Source organism: Acipenser ruthenus, chromosome 50, assembly GCF_902713425.1.
Source record: "Acipenser ruthenus chromosome 50, fAciRut3.2 maternal haplotype, whole genome shotgun sequence".
Lineage (NCBI taxonomy): Eukaryota > Metazoa > Chordata > Actinopteri > Acipenseriformes > Acipenseridae > Acipenser > Acipenser ruthenus.
Window position 1 is genome coordinate 1,662,540 of NC_081238.1, and position 14,655 is coordinate 1,677,194.

General features: G+C 44.0%; 1 protein-coding gene across 2 annotated transcripts in view; it reads left to right on the top strand.

Moving 5' to 3' along the window:
* Window positions 1–14,655, top strand: part of LOC117967631 (neuroligin-2-like) — a 111,249-nt gene that overhangs the window by 34,775 nt on the left and 61,819 nt on the right. The gene's annotated exons all lie outside the window — the stretch shown is intronic.

Sequence of the window (14,655 nt, forward strand, 5' to 3'; positions counted from 1 at the left end):
ATTACCCATTTATACAGTTGGGTTTTTACTGGAGCAATCTAGGTAAAGTACCTTGCTCAAGGGTGCAGCAGCAGTGTCCCCCACCAGGGATTGAACCCACGACCCTCTGGCCAGAACCCTAACCACTACTCCACACTGCTGCCCCACTTACTGAAATAAAACATATTAAAATATAAGTTTCAATGAAGTGATGAAAAAAAAACAAGAATAATTGAAAGTTTGTATTTATTTTATTGTAGAATGATGAATCTTCTGAAACTTAGGCTTGTGTAGAGTAGCATTTTATCAGCACAGTTGTTTGTTTAAGTTTTATTTGGTCTTTGCAACAGTTTGGGCCTGTGTTTTAGAAAAAAAACCCACTGTAAATTCACCCGCCCCTTAGCATTGCATTGAGTCAGCCTTTGTCCTGTCATTCACAATGCATCTCAGTGTTTGAGTCTCGGACCGTGCTATGTGTGGGATGTGAGGGGAAGCACGGGGGGGGGGGGGGGGGGAGGCAGTGGTTCAGTCCAAGTTGTATTCTGCTGTCAGTTCCTCTAAAGCTTCTTCTTGTCTTCTTTCTGGAGCTGTGAATAAAGGAATTAGTAAAGGCTCACTTCAGAGGCTATTTATAGAGTGTGCTGGCCAGACCAGTGTGCAGTGTGCGCTCTGCGGTATGCGGTACGCGGTGTGTGCAGTGTGCTCATATTAACACCTCAATGCAATCGGACCATTTAATATCACTCCCATTAAAGTCACCCTCTGCTTAATATCATCACATTTAAATCTCTGTAATATAATGGAAGTTAAGAGGAGAATATAACTACATCTCACACTCTGGTAATAGCTCATCCAGTTGACAGGCAATAGAGTTCCATCCCACTGAGTAAAGTCTAAGAGCAGAAGCTTTATGATTTCCATTACATGAGAGTAGGTGTTAAAACTTCATGCTGATATTGGAGTCAGCTATCACCAAGATAAGCACCAACTAAGACATAGCTTATTTTACTGTAAACTAATGTGATCCATCTCTGTTTCCTTCCATATGATGATGTAGATATCCTTCTGTCTGGTGTTAATGGCTGAAGTGTAATGCTGGCTCCAGGGATCAGCCTATTTTGCCTCCCTGGCGCATCAGCACACACAACGGCTGAGATGCTGGCTGAGCTGAGTTGGGTACTTCTCTGGGGTCTAACAAGTGGGCACCTTCCACCTTGGTGTTTCGTCGACTAGCTCACGACACCTCAATAGGACAGTGATCCTGGCTTCCCAGCATCACCCCCCTCCGTCCCCCACTCAGCTAAGCCCAGCTTACTTACCTTCCTTTACATCAACGTTGCTGTCTTTCTTCTGTGCTTGAAATCCCCAACCAGAATCCTTTCGTCTCAACCTGAGCCAGTTGCTGCTCCTTTCTGCTGCTTCAGATAAGTTCTTCACTATGTGTCACAACTCTTGACCACTGAATCCGATGTCTCAGTGAAACCGGGTTGTGGAGAGTGCCACAAATCCTTGACAACCCCCCTCCACTGGCTAAACCTGGACTCTCCATCCTTGCTGTTCCGCTTCAGCCACTAGTTGAGCGTACCGAAGTTTCTTCCTTTCGTACGCCTCATCCACAGCATCCTCCCATGGCACTGTTAACTCTACCAGGTGAACAAGCCATGCTGCTTCAGACCACAAGAAAATATCAGGTCGAAGGTTAGTGGTGACAATCTTAGGTGGGAAAATAAGCCATTGTCCAACATCTGCCAGCATTTTCCAGTCTCTAGCAGCTTCCAGTTGTCCTAGACGAGTTTTGGTTTTAATACCTTTTCTTGCAGGTTGCTCCCCTTGATAGAGGAATGTTGATCTTCGTCTCTCATATATTGCTGACACTGGTGGCAATGTAAACCGTCCTTGGCTAAGACCCACCTTACATCCTGTAAAAATGTGTCTTAATGTAGCTGGCGATGAGCACAAAGAACATAAGAACATAAGAACATAAGAAAGTTTACAAACGAGAGGAGGCCATTCAGCCCATCTTGCTCGTTTGGTTGTTAGTAGCTTATTGATCCCAGAATCTCATCAAGCAGCTTCTTGAAGGATCCCAGGGTGTCAGCTTCAACAACATTACTGGGGTTGGTTCCAGACCCTCACAATTCTCTGTGTAAAAAAGTGCCTCCTATTTTCTGTTCTGAATGCCCCTTTATCTAATCTCCATTTATGACCCCTGGTCCTTTTTTCTTTTTTCAAGTCAAAGAAGTCCCCCGGGTTGACATTGTCTATACCTTTTAGGATTTTGAATGTTTGAATCAGATCGCCGCGTAGTCTTCTTTGTTCAAGACTGAATAGATTCAATTCTTTTAGCCTGTCTGCATACGACATGCCTTTTAACCCCGGGATAATTCTGGTTGCTCTTCTTTGCACTCTTTCTAGAGCAGCAATATCCTTTTTGTAACGAGGTGACCAGAACTGAACACAATATTCTAGGTGAGGTCGAGGACACCACGGATCCTATCCTACCCATAGACTAAGGTTCTGTGGTGATGGGAGAACATCATAGGTTGACCTGATCAGGAAACTGATCCTGCTCTGTTTCATTGTCCATAGATCTCGCCAGCTGATCTTGCGTTGTTCCACACTCTCCCATCTCGTCCATTCTCCCTGCTTGGCCTGGGAAACTGCCTTTACGCACCTCATCCTCTCCTCCTGCTTTTGCACCTCACTGACTACCAGCTTCCTCCGTTGAGCTGGGCTGCTTTGTGCCATGTAGGAGGAGCTGAACTGAGACCATGACCCCCTCTTCCATGCTGAACTTGCCCCATGATATCACTGTTAGAAAGGGCAGCCTTTGCATCTTCCACAGCTTCTTTTGTCACCCACTTTCTTCCAGTTTTCAGCACAGGTGCTGCCTCCCTCACGCATTCGTCATGTGACTCCACCAATGTCATTTCCAGTCGAGCCTTGGCGCACTTAAACTCCTCGGTTAGAGCTGAGACTGGCAGCTGCAGTATCCCTTTACCATACAGTCCCACTCTACTGAGGCAGCGTGGAACTCCTAACTGTAAGTAAGTGGCTGTACAGAATTGAAACAGGCTATGAAAAAGCGTCATTGCAGATCCCTGCCTGGGAGTACAGTGACGGTGAGCCTACGTAATTCTCACACTGGAGTTGTGTCTATCTACAGAACCGCTTGTCTGATTGTGATCACACTTGCTAAGGGCCTTCTCTAGCACAAGCTATCAAGTCTCTGTCACCATGTAGGTGGTATATTCACACTTCCATCAAACAGTTTATATTTAAATAAGCTGCTGTGCTATATTTCAATGTACTGTACAATTGTAATCAGTGCAATACGTAGTACTTTATATGAATTCTGCAGCACAACAGGGCATATTTATGTATCAGCGCTGTGTTTTATGTCTCATTTTGCCAGGTTATTGGTGAATTCCTGATAAAGCTCTCTGCTTATTGATACAGTTTGGGTTAGTCCCTATGAAGTGATATTGAGGGTTTGATTGATCCTGATACAGAGGTCCCACGTTTCGTCAACCGGAATGCTGGTCCAGACTATTCACTGTAGTACAGAATGGGTACATCCTGCAATATACTGACCCAGTACAGAAAGGGTACATCCTGCAATATACTGACCCAGTTCAGAATGGTTACATCCTGCAATATACTGACCCAGTACAGAATGGGTACATCCTGCAATATACTGACCCAGTACAGAATGGGTACATCCTGCAATATACTGACCCAGTACAGAATGGGTACATCCTGCAATATACTGACCCAGTACAGAAAGGGTACATCCTGCAATATACTGACCCAGTACAGAATGGGTACATCCTGCAATATACTGACCCAGTACAGAAAGGGTACATCATGCAATATAGTGACCCAGTTCAGAATGGGTACATCCTGCAATATACTGACCCAGTACAGAATGGGTACATCCTGCAATATACTGACCCAGTACAGAATGGGTACATCCTGCAATATACTGACTCAGTACAGAATGGGTACATCCTGCAATATACTGACCCAGTACAGAAAGGGTACATCCTGCTATATACTGACCCAACACAGAATGGGTACATCCTGTAATAAACCCAACATCATAACAGCTTTTCAAACCTCAGCACAGCTCAGTTTCCAGCCACTGAATGAAGCTCATCAGCACTCTCAAATGGCCTGGCTATTATTTTGCTGAAACTGACACAGACAAAATAGCTGTTTGTATAATTCTGAAATACTACTACTACTACTACTACTTAATAATAATAATAATAATAATAATAATAATAATAATAATAATAATAATAATAAAATATAAAGAAAGATTATTAAAATACATTTCTTTTTAAATAATAAATCAAGCCGTCAACCATTTTTGAAAACTCAAAAGCCACGGCGTTTTACTTCCAGCTCAGTCACAGATTCTGCTTTTAGCTGAATCAGAATCTGGGGTCTGTGGAAGCTGTCTGTCTGTCGGTCAGTCTGTGTGTCTCACTCGTGTGTGTGTGTACGATGGATAAGGGACATGGTGATTCACTCTCGTGTGTGCGTACGATGGATAAGGGACACGGTGATTCACTCTCGTGTGTGCGTACGATGGATAAGGGACATGGTGATTCACTCTCGTGTGTGTGCGTACGATGGATAAGGGACATGGTGATTCACTCTTGTGTGTGTGTACGATGGATAAGGGACATGGTGATTCACTCTCGTGTGTGTGCGTACGATGGATAAGGGACATGGTGATTCACTCTTGTGTGTGCGTACGATGGATAAGGGACATGGTGATTCACTCTCATGTGTGTGCGTACGATGGATAAGGGACACAGTGATTCACTCTCATGTGTGTGCGTACGATGGATAAGGGACACGGTGATTCACTCTCGTGTGTGTGCGTACGATGGATAAGGGACATGGTGATTCACTCTTGTGTGTGTGTACGATGGATAAGGGACATGGTGATTCACTCTCGTGTGTGCGTACGATGGATAAGGGACACGGTGATTCACTCTCGCGTGTGTGTGTACGATGGATAAGGGACATGGTGATTCACTCTCGCGTGTGTGTGTACGATGGATAAGGGACATGGTGATTCACTCTTGTGTGCGTACGATGGATAAGGGACATGGTGATTCACTCTCATGTGTGTGCGTACGATGGATAAGGGACACAGTGATTCACTCTCGCGTGTGTGTACGATGGATAAGGGACATGGTGATTCACTCTCGCGTGTGTGCGTACGATGGATAAGGGACATGGTGATTCACTCTCATGTGTGTGCGTACGATGGATAAGGGACATGGTGATTCACTCTCATGTGTGTGCGTACGATGGATAAGGGACACGGTGATTCACTCTCGCGTGTGTGTACGATGGATAAGGGACATGGTGATTCACTCTCGCGTGTGTGTACGATGGATAAGGGACATGGTGATTCACTCTCGTGTGCGTACGATGGATAAGGGACATGGTGATTCACTCTTGTGTGTGTGTACGATGGATAAGGGACATGGTGATTCACTCTCATGTGTGTGTACGATGGATAAGGGACATGGTGATTCACTCTCATGTGTGTGCGTACGATGGATAAGGGACATGGTGATTCACTCTCATGTGTGTGCGTACGATGGATAAGGGACACGGTGATTCACTCTCGCGTGTGTGCGTACGATGGATAAGGGACATGGTGATTCACTCTCGTGTGCGTACGATGGATAAGGGACATGGTGATTCACTCTCATGTGTGTACGATGGATAAGGGACATGGTGATTCACTCATGTGTGTACGATGGATAAGGGACATGCTGATTCACTCTCGCGTGTGCGTACGATGGATAAGGGACATGCTGATTCACTCTCGCGTGTGCGTACGATGGATAAGGGACATGCTGATTCACTCTCGCGTGTGCGTACGATGGATAAGGGACATGCTGATTCACTCTCGCGTGTGCGTACGATGGATAAGGGACATGCTGATTCACTCTCGCGTGTGCGTACGATGGATAAGGGACATGCTGATTCACTCTCGCGTGTGCGTACGATGGATAAGGGACATGCTGATTCACTCTCGCGTGTGCGTACGATGGATAAGGGACATGCTGATTCACTCTCGCGTGTGCGTACGATGGATAAGGGACATGCTGATTCACTCTCGCGTGTGCGTACGATGGATAAGGGACATGCTGATTCACTCTCGCGTGTGCGTACGATGGATAAGGGACATGCTGATTCACTCTCGCGTGTGCGTACAATGGATAAGGGACATGCTGATTCACTCTCGCGTGTGCGTACGATGGATAAGGGACATGGTGATTCACTCTCGTGTGTGCGTACGATGGATAAGGGACATGGTGATTCACTCTCATGTGTGTGCGTACGATGGATAAGGGACATGGTGATTCACTCTCATGTGTGTGCGTACGATGGATAAGGGACACGGTGATTCACTCTCATGTGTGCGTACGATGGATAAGGGACACGGTGATTCACTTTTTGATTAACACCTGAGGTGGGGATTTGCCTGTTTTTGAAGAGAGGGCAATTATCAGTCCAGCAATAGCTTGAAACAGCAGCACACATGACCATTTCCCTGTCCTTGTTGTTGTGTAATGCTTTTGTTTTGCCACTTAACTTTCTTGTGTTTTTGTGAAGTCCGCTTGGTTTCCCGCAGTAAATTTAACTTTTATATGTGTGTGTCTCTTTAAATACCTGTCTGTGCTTCCCAGTATACCGCGGAGGGTGTGCGGCTCAGATTCTTCTCCGTTTTGACGCCTCACTGGCAGGATACATTTGGCCAGTATGTCGTGGAGTTGCTGTACTGGCATTTCATGAATGTTCCTGTTTTCACCGTTTTCGTCCAGGTGATTGATATCGCTCAACGTCTTTCGTCTTGTGGCAGCATTTTCTTGATTTTCAGCGAACACGTCTTCATCAGTGAGATTTAGAAATCTGGTCGTCATTTTTATTTTTTATTAAACTGCCAGTTTGCGTGCTGTGGTGAAGTCAGTTAAAATGCCCACGCGACCTGTACATAATAAACCTTCTAGTAATAAGACTATAAACTCTAATCTAGTTCTAATCTATTGTGAACGGCTATTACTGATTATAATGTTATTATACCTAATATGTACATATTTTTGCACGATATATGCAAGTACACAACTGTATCAGAAAAGGGTTAGAGTTAGGGTTAGGGGGGGTGTTCGGTTTAGAGTTAGGGATAGGGTTATATCATGCAATCTTTTTAACATTAAGCACATTGTAACTATGCATAATAACATTGTCATTATGTGTAAGAAACCATGTATTCACTAAGTAACTACTACTATGTAAATCGACAGTAATTGGAGACACTTAATGTAAAGTGGGACCCAATTTTGTACAAATTCACAGTTATGACAGAACTTGGTTTCGGGTGATTTTTTAAGGAAATGTATTCAACAGAAGTAGGTCATGGCTGCCCTGTCTTACAATGCACACTGCAGATTCTGTCATACTGTCAGTGTAAGGTAATTGCTGCAGATACCGGAATACAGGATTCGAATGTTATATTAGAGACCGTGCTGGAGATCTGTAGAGGATTGGAGGGCATGTTAGCACAGTTTTTTGTCCTTATCTTGATGTTAAGAATTCTTCGGAGTGGTTGTTACAGCAGTGACTCGAGATGAACTGCTGTTGTGTTCTAGCTGCTTCTCGTAGACATGTTTAACACAGGCTAGCTTGACCAACGTGTCTTTATAGAAGAAAGCACCAGTGCGATCTTGTGTATTACCAGAAATACAAAAGGAAAATGGATCTACAGTAGCTGTTTACAAGATGAATTCTATAAAGATACATGGGCTAATCTAGTCTGTGTTACATGTGTCTACAACTAGAACTAAAAAGTAGAACTCAGGTTCACCAGAAACCGTATTATTAGGAGTCTAAGCCAAATGCATCCTGTCAATTCTTAAAAGTTCATAACTAAAGTTCGGAAGGAGGGTCAGACACCAATCTCTGCATCTTGAATCATTCAGTTTACACATTAGCTAATTAAGATTGTTAGCACTATAAATACCCTCTTCACTTCCCTCTCTGTTTCGATTTCATTGTAACCCACCACCTCCTCATCTCCACCTTTCTTAAAGATAATTTCTAGGTTTTGTCAATGGGGGTTTCCGCCTCGTCCAGTTGGCCAGGCAGCGAACCCTCAAACCAAGTTAGGTTTGATGCCAAATTAATGTGTATATACAACCTACTTCTGTGTAAAATCGCATACTCTGCATTCTCCACAGTAAATATTTGCACTAAAACATTTTGTGATTGCTGTTTGTCTCGAACTACTGAATTGAATTTAACACTGAAATCACATTTCAATTACAGAACAATGAAAAGTATTATTATTATTATTATTATTATTATTATTATTATTATTATTATTATTATTATTTTCTTAGCAGACACCCTTATCCAGGGCGACTTATAATTGTTACAAGATATCACATTATTTTTACATACAATTACATTATTTTTTACATACAATGACCCATTTATACAGTTGGGTTTTTACTGGAGCAATCTAGGTAAAGTACCTTGCTCAAGGCTACAGCAGCAGTGTCCCCCCACCTGGGATTAAACCCACGAACCCAAGAGTCCAGAGCCCTAACCACTACTCCACACTGCTGCCCACTACTCCATTTAAAAGTAATGTGTGTAATAGGAGATGACATTCTGCATAAAGTATTAATTATGTATTTGATTATAAATTTCTTTACTTCTATTTTGTATTGTCATATTTGGATACAGCTTAAAGCACATTTAACTAGCTAAGCAAGACATTTGCAGTCTCTCGTATGTTGGCATCTGGGCAGAGCGCCAAAGTTAGCAGGTGTCTAATCAAGATGTGTGGAGGAGTGGAGACACAGTGTGAAAACAGAACACCACAAACAAAGGACGAGTTTGAAACAGTTTAGGTTAAAATGCTTAAATGTGACGCAGTATAGAATGTGATAGATTTGGGCGAGTTTCCCACCCCCTTACCAGGAGGTGTGTTGAAGGTGTGTGATAGCAGGGTGGATCCATACTGATTGGAAGCGAGTAGAAGAAATGGGGTGGACATGCTAATATATTCATAGTATTTAATGAAATGTTTTTGTTTGAGTCATCAGTCAATTCTTTGATTTGACTCCATGGATATCTGTGTTATGATACAAACGTGTACATCAGGGCATGCTGTGACCCGTGCGTCTTTGCTTGCTTGTGTCTAATGTTTATGCGATTGTATCAACATTATTTTCTTTTATACATATAAAGTATTTTTGATAAAAAAAATCATTTGTCAGATTTATTTACCTACAGCGTTTTATTGAAAACACGTTACTGTAAGTGAACTTTCATAAAGTAACTTGGAACCGCGTGTCCCATTCTGATCACATTTTTAAATGCAAGGCGTCCTCAGCATCGAGGTATTGAGCAAATCAGAAACATTGACGACTTTCAGACCCAGTGTGCTGTTCATAGGCCTGTATTATTGTGTCCCATTTTTAGAAGGGTTGACAAAGTGTTTGTGGGAATGTTAAAATCTGCAGATTTCTTTTTCTGGTGTATTATCCACCGCTTTCAACACCTCCACTTTTGTCTGCAAGGAGATTTTGCCAGGACCTTGTCGAAAATTCCTACTATCAAGAAATGAGTCTAATTCAAGTTTGTTTTAACAAAACATCATTGTATAATAATAATAATAATAATAATAATAATAATAATAATAATAATAATAATACATAGCTTTCCCCTTTCCATATCAAAAATGTATTAAAAGGAAACTTGGCATCCTCTATCAGAACACAGAAGGACATTAATTCCCTCCCAGCCGCTCCTCAGAGGTACCTCCACACGGCCACTGAGAGTCAAATTTATAGTTTAATTAAATGGCAAAGCTAAGACGAAGGGACTCGGAAATCAATTCTCCAATCAGAACTTTATTTCAGCATTGATTAGCTGTTTGAGCCTGGCGCAGAGGTGATCTCCGCTTTATTGATAAATGAATATTACATTTCTATCGAGCTGCGCCTCGCCGCTGTGATTTATTTCTTTCTCATTTCTCTGACCCGCTGTCGATTTTACATTTTAAAGAGGAACTGCCTAGAAATAACGTCTCATCCCCTGTAACTGCACACACTTCACAGTCATCATTCAACTGGGATGAAACTTGCTCAGGATATTTTTCTTTTTAGTCTCTCCAATTATTTTACCCCTGTTGTCCTCCCCAGTTTAGAATGTCCATTTACACTCCCCACAACAGCTCAGAAGAACTGCAGGTCAGCTGGGGTCCTCCGATCTCCAAGCCAATTGCCTCTTTACACCCAGGAGCTCCACAGCGGATGTGAGTTACCGCCCCCTGGAGGACAAAGGCCAACCCTGCAGGTGTATGCTTGAGCTCAGTGGGTCCCTGTCCAGTAGGGGCCGCTGTTGTCTGATTTTCCCTCCCTGACTTGGTGCCAGACACAATGTTCCCTGTGGAATCCCCAGCGAAGTTCTTTGCCCCACCAGGAACCTGCGCTCCCCTGACTGTGTGACTCCCCCTGCACACCACGCGGCCGTGCCTTTACCAGGGGAGACCCTCGGGGACCCCTGCGCTCCCCTGACTGTGTGACTCCCCCTGCACACCACGCGGCCGTGCCTTTACCAGGGGAGACCCTCGGGGACCCCTGCGCTCCCCTGACTCTGTGACTCCCCCTGCACACCACGCGGCCGTGCCTTTACCAGGGGAGACCCTCGGGGACCCCTGCACTCCCCTGACTGTGTGACTCTCCCTGCACACCACGCGGCCGTGCCTTTACCAGGGGAGACCCTCAGGGACCCCTGCGCTCCCCTGACTGTGTGACTCCCCCGTGCACACCACGCGGCCATGCCTTTGCCAGGGGAGACCCTCAGGGACCCCTGCGCTCCCCTGACTGTGTGACTCCCCCTGCACACCACGCGGCCGTGCCTTTACCAGGGGAGACCCTCAGGGACCCCTGCGCTCCCCTGACTGTGTGACTCCCCCGTGCACACCACGCGGCCATGCCTTTGCCAGGGGAGACCCTCAGGGACCCCTGCGCTCCCCTGACTGTGTGACTCCCCCTGCACACCACGCGGCCGTGCCTTTACCAGGGGAGACCCTCAGGGACCCCTGCGCTCCCCTGACTGTGTGACTCCCCCGTGCACACCACACGGCCATGCCTTTGCCAGGGGAGACCCTCGGGGACCCCTGCGCTCCCCTGACTGTGTGACTCCCCCCTGCACACCACGCGGCCGTGCCTTTACCAGGGGAGAACCTCGGGGACCCCTGTGCTCCCCTGACTGTGTGACTCACCCTGCACACCACGCGGCCGTGCCTTTACCAGGGGAGACCCTCAGGGACCCCTGCGCTCCCCTGACTGTGTGACTCCCCCGTGCACACCACGCGGCCATGCCTTTGCCAGGGGAGACCCTCGGGGACCCCTGCGCTCCCCTGACTGTGTGACTCCCCCCTGCACACCACGCGGCCGTGCCTTTACCAGGGGAGAACCTCGGGGACCCCTGTGCTCCCCTGACTGTGTGACTCACCCTGCACACCACATATTTAATTACTTTAGTTTTCCATATACTTAACGAAAAACTGACAAACATTGAAATATGTGGCATTTCAAAATCTAACATGAAATACTACTGTACTACAATTATGGCTTCCAGTAGACTTTTGCGGTACATTTTGCAGTTTCTTTGATTACATGATGTTAAAATAAAAGATTTCAATTATGTTACTACAGTTTTTTTTTTAAAGGATGTCCAAAAATTCTAGGTGATGCAAATTTTTTCCCCGTAGTGGTAGATGGACCTGGCTCATATATATATGACAAAATATATATATGACAAGAAATGCACATTATTTGAGTCTCTTATTGTATTTTTGCTAGATTGCTTCTTGGCTGTGTATCATGAGTTGATCAAAGGACAGAATAAAGAAAGAATACATATTCTTGGTATAGAATAGTCGACTGAAATAGAAAAGAGACAGTCGACCCCAGAAATTGATAGCCAACTACAACAACAACAATTCACATTTCATAGAGCCTTTCATCACAAGGATCCCAAAGCGCTACACACACGCACGCACACACACGCTAGGGTTGCCAACTGTCCGGTTTTGGACCAGACATCTGGTTTTAAGGGAATTTGTACTGTGTACGGTCAGAACCACTGACCTGACAGCAAAAGTCCGGTTCTTGCCAATCTTGCGGGAGACCTAGTTTGAGCTTGCTGTATCAAACCTCAAGTCTCCCCTGGTGTGCCAAGTTCCAAGACACAGAGTGGCTCTGTGTTCCCTCAGCTTTATATACACAGTCACCAGGGGGTTTGATTTGTTCCAGAAACTGGTTTCTGCAATCTTGTGCATTTGTAATATTTCACGGGAAATGGTCTCCGTTTCTCCTTTACTCAGCCATCACCCTAATAAAATGAAACTTCTCCAGCCCACAGAAAGGACACAGTGCCGATGGGGTTTACCTCAATGCTGCTGTGCTCTTTGTTATATCCTGGCTCGTGTTTTCAGTCTGTGTAATCGTATTTACTGCCACTTAGGAGTCCTTGCTCGCTGTAATGAGTAAATGAAGCTGGCTTCTCTTTCCCAGAATACTACTGGAGATTGAAGCTGCTGTGCTCTCTAGAGAAAGGGTATACTGGCACATTGAAAAGCAGTGAATCCCTCTAATCTCTTAAGGGCTTCACTGACTGAGTAGGAAGCAGTGTGGCGTAGTGGTTAGGGCTCTGGACTCTTGACTGGAGGGTTGTGGGTTCAATCCCTGGTAGGGGACACTGCTGCTGTACCCTTGAGCAAGGTACTTTACCTAAATTGCTCCAGTAAAAACCCAACTGTATAAATGGGGAATTGTATGTAAAAATAATGTGATATCTCGTAACAATTGTAAGTCGCCCTGGATAAGGGCGTCTGCTAAGAAATAAATAATAATAATAGGTAGGGACTGTTTTGCTTTGGTCACAGATACAGTTACCAGATTCCCAGACTGAAAAACTGGGACATTTTTTTTTCTTCAATTCATCTCTGAAGCAGTTAAAATAATAAATAATAACACTGTCTTAATTAAAAAAATTCAACATTGCATGTATGTGTGTAATATATATTGGACAATGATTAAACCGAGCTAAATTATTACAATTACATTTCGAATCAGTGAAAGGAAAAGAAAAACACAACCGTGGTTAATTTAAAATGATTTAAATTATAATTTAAATTATAATAATTTGCAACTTGAATTAAGAACCCATCAGTGAATGGAGTGTACATAGAATCAGATGCTGATCATGACAAACTTCACTTTCTTACAATCACCCAAACAGCGATCTTACATAGAAGTTTTATTTTGTGGGATGCACCGTGACTGTCGTGGGTCTGCGGGTTTTAATATCAAGTTGTGGGTCCCTTGGGTAGCCTGGTCTGTGTAGATACTCCAGTCTTCAGAGCAGTTTCCTTTAACATGTGTTCCGTTGTTAGGTATTAATTAATTAGAAAACAACTCTTAAAATCTGCTAATTACACAATTCCCTCATTTGCCCTTGTCTACACAATCATTGCTCACGAATAACCTAACATTTAATATAGCTCCTGCCATGATCAAACCAGTTGAAACCTCTCCTATCTGCAATTATTTGGGGCAGCAGTGTGGAGTAGTGGTTAGTGCTCTGGACTCTTGACCGGAGGGTTGTGGGTTCAATCCCAGGTGGGGGACACTGCTGTTGTACCCTTGAGCAAGGTACTTTACCTAGATTGCTCCAGTAAAAACCCAACTGTATAACTGGTGGGTAATTGTATGTAAAAATAATGTGATATCTGTATAATGTATAATGTGATATTTTGTAACAATTGTAAGTCGCCCTGGATAAGGGCGTCTGCTAAGAAATAAATAATAATAATAATTATTTGTATTACCTTCCTTTTTGATTTCACATCCTGATTTTCACTTTGCTCTTTTCCGTACAATTGCATCATCTCTGCAGTGAATTGTGGGATTGTAGTCCAGGGCAACAACCACATATCCCAGTATGCACAGCAGTAGATCATTCAGTCAGAGGGATTCGCTCTTAAGATAGGTCTGAGGAGAGGTCAGGTGTACGTGACGAATCAGTGGCAGTTGCTAGTTTTGCAACATGTTTTGCGTCAGTCCGGTTGTACTTTACGGTAGTGTTCAAGACAACAAATGTCTTACAGCAAGACTAGGTCTGGGGATTGTATCGCCCATGTTTCCTCACTCAGACCCCTTGCTTACTAAATACCCTGGGATCTCTGAATAGATAAACGTCGCCTCTTTAAAAAACATGCTAAGGATTTTAATGAGCAAGACATCTCACAAATTCAGTGGTATCCTAAATATGATTCATTTACTAACAATGCTGAATGACTGGGTGAGGCATTTGTTCTCAATTTGATCCCAAAAATGGTTTTCCTGAGTGGTGAACACCAAGACTGGTACAGTATTCAACGTTGTGTTGTCCTTGGCAGTCCTGAGCCAGTTTCTGAGAGTGAAATGAAGAGAAAACAACAACATCATCCTGATTTATTCAGAAATGTTTGTGGGGAAAAAAAAAATCAATAAATAATGTGAACGATTTCACCGAATTTAAAGGTTTGATTGCCATTTTCGTAGCAGACCCAGAGACAGT